Here is a 3,358-nt window from a genome sequence, read left to right as displayed (position 1 = left end):
CAGCCTCTTTAGAGAAATTCGGTTCGACCCTCAGGGCACTGGTTCCCGGGTTCCAGCTGCCCCTGTGGCACTGTCCCCACTTCACAGGTGAAGGACACGAGTGAGAGAACCCCCCAAGGTCACGCGGAGCTGGATGTAACATGCTTTGGTGCCTGCAGATTTGAGGATGTACATGAAGGGGTTTAAAATCTCCAGCCAGAATGAAGGTGGAGATCACTGCATCTGGGGAACCTCCCTTTGCTCCCTAGAAAGTGTGAGACACAGTCAGTAAAGACACCATGTCCCCTTAAGCTTGGGGAGAGAGCACAGTTTAGTAAAAAGGAGTAGTTCATCCTCCCCACTGTTCTGAGATGTTATCCTCTCACGGTCTACAGTCTACGGAGCATCTGGTCCACTTCTGGACCCTCTCGGGTTCCGTGGGGCCCAGGCTTCCTGGGAGCTGCTGGATCGCATAGGAATTCGGGGTCACTGGAGCGCACCCACCGCCCCAGACTCAGTGGATGCTCAGGATGACCTCTGACCCAAAGCCGGAGGTGGGCATTTGCAGAAACCAAAAGCCAGTGTGCATCTGAGTCAGGCGCCAGGGGACAAAGAAGCTTTTGTGCGGATGCAACTGGGGGAGGGGCCAGGGCGGAGGGGGTGGGGATACAGGGCTTCCCTGCAGCACAGGCCTTAGTGAGCAGTTTCATGTCCTGCCACAGTGTCAGCTCCACGGGACCAGGGCCACCTGCTCTGCTCAGGCCTGAGTCCCCAGTGCTCAGAGTAGGCACCAGGTGCATACGTGCTGCGTGTTTGGGTGAATGAATGAATGAGATCGTGTGCTCACAGCAGGGCCATACTGCTCCCAGGGGGGCAAACTCGGTTCTTGGGCATGATAGGATCTTACTCTCTTATATAAACACACAGATGTACCTACAGTACATAAACCATTGTCTGGTAGTTCTGTAGGATTAAAATTTCATGAGGGGCAATTAGGAGAAAAATGTCTGAAATGGCTCCTTAGGGGGTGATAATGAAGTAGAGTTTGAGGAACACTGAATTAAAGGAAAATCAGTTAAAACTGCAGCCTTTTCCTCCCACATTTTGCCAAGGCCCTGGTAGGAACTCAAGATAAGTGAAAGTATGTAAAACAGTCCCGGGCATTTTCCTGGTGGGGAAAAGAATAGAAGGGCCTCGTTGCTTTGGGGAAACATTTTTTTTTTCCTGCCAAGGGACAGTCTTACAAAGGATGATATTTACATTTTCCTGAAGCGTCTAATTTTCTCATTTATCATCTGTCAGCGCCCGAGGCCCCTCCACAGCACGGGGAACGCTTGCACACATCTATTGATCCCTCTACCAAACAACGTGTGGGTCACCGGGAGAAACTCATTACTGTTGCTGAGGCTGCCAATTTCATCATGAAAGCCACACTGCGCTGTCCTCGCAGGTGGGATCCGGGGGCGTCTCCTACCACCCTGAGCTCTGCGGCCCCCGAGCTCGGGCTCCTGTGAGACAAGGGAACCGTTCCTGAGAACGTGAGCAGAGCGGCTTGCATGAGGGTGGACGTGGACCAGGGCTTCGGGAGTGAGGCCGGGGCTTCTGGAACTCCTGACCCCGCTTGCTGGACTCACCCAATGGGGACCTTTACGGAGGGGCTTTAGCCAGCCAGAGGGAAGGCAGAGCGGGCTGGTGCCTCTGCCCCTAGGAGAGGTCTCAGGGCGCCAGGGAGGGCTTCCCCAGGGTCCCTGAGAACCCTCTTCCCTTTCCTCACCATCAGCTCACCCCAAGCCGCTGACAAACACCAGCCTCTTTAGAGAAATTCGGTTCGACCCTCAGGGCACTGGTTCCCGGGTTCCAGCTGCCCCTGTGGCACTGTCCCCACTTCACAGGTGAATCTCTTTACCCCCTTGGTGTCCATATGTTTGTTCTCTACATCTGTGTCTCTATTTCTGCCCTGAAAACCGGTTCATCTGTAGATCTGGACCATTTTTAAAGTCTTTATTGAATTTGTACAATATTGCTTCTGTTTTATGTTTTGGGTTGTTTTTTTTTTTGGCTGCGAGGCTTGTGGGATCTTAGCTCGCTGACCAGGGGTTGAAACTGCATCCCCTGCATTGGAAGGCGAAGTCTTAACCACTGGACTGCCAGGGAAGTCCCATGCAGAGCCCATTTTCTTTTTTATGCATCTTTTGCTCTCCTAGAGTTAATAATTTCCTTGTTCTTTTTACTTCCAAAATTGCTTACATATACTTTGTTCTCTCCAAATTCTCCAACATTTTTCATCCAGTCCAGTGTTTTCCAAGCTGTTTTGACTGCAGCCGATCATAAGAAATATATTTTACAACAAGGCCTGGTATATGCACACACACACAATATAGGAAGCTAAAATGTCACAAAACAATATTCACTTTCATGGTAGGTGATGCCCTTTGATAGTTTCTACTTAATTCTGTTATTGCATATTTTAAAATGCTGGTCGAGGCTCATGGAATTGATGTCAGGCCCTGCTAAGGTGGCTCGATCTGCCCTTTGGGAAGCTCTGCACTAGCCCAGCTCAGCCCTGCTCTCCCCGGGCCGCCAGCTGCTCTCTGGCAGGGGTGACTCTCATGTGACCGAGCAGCTCTCATTTGGAGACTTTTCTTTTTTCCTCTTCAGGGACGATCAACTTTTTCATAAACTCCATGTCTTGTTTTTCATTGATTTTCTGCTTTCTGTGACTCACTTCCAAATTATTTCTTTTTCACTGAGGAAAAGAAATTTGTAGTGACTCTCCAGCCTATTTGATTTGGTCACCTTTTCTCCAGTAACAGAAAAATAAAAGTGGGAAGGAGACAGTTACAATAGGAAGAAGCCAGAGAGCAAATAGGAGAATTGATTTATGCATGGTTTTGGTTCTGCACGAAGCCAACGATACTGAAAAGCCAGGCCTCCAGCCATGTATCATTTCTGGCGACACCCAGATGATGGAATGAAATGTTCGCTGTGGCTGTAAAATCAGTGTCTCACCCTCAGCAAGCTTGACTTTCTGGAATGGAAAGTATTTTAAGACACAAAATCTTGATTTCCCAGGCAGATTACTTAAAAGGGGAAGAAAAATCTTTTTTTTTTTTTTTTTTTTGCGGTACGCGGGCCTTTCACTGTTGTGGCCTCTCCCGTTGCGGAGCACAGGCTCCGGACGCGCAGGCCCAGTGGCCATGGCTCACGGGCCCAGCTGCTCCACGGCATGTGAGATCTTCCCGGACCGGGGCACAAACCCGTGTGCCCTGCATTGGCAGGCAGACTCTCAATCACTGCGCCACCAGGGAAGCCCAGGATAAGTCTTTGTGGTGGAGACTGTCCTGAGCGTCGTGGGATGTTTAGCAGCATCCCTGACCTC

This window comes from Neophocaena asiaeorientalis, unplaced genomic scaffold (genome assembly GCF_003031525.2).
Source record: "Neophocaena asiaeorientalis asiaeorientalis breed wild unplaced genomic scaffold, Neophocaena_asiaeorientalis_V1.1 scaffold132, whole genome shotgun sequence".
Lineage (NCBI taxonomy): Eukaryota > Metazoa > Chordata > Mammalia > Artiodactyla > Phocoenidae > Neophocaena > Neophocaena asiaeorientalis.
Note: the sequence above shows the minus strand (reverse complement) of the source record.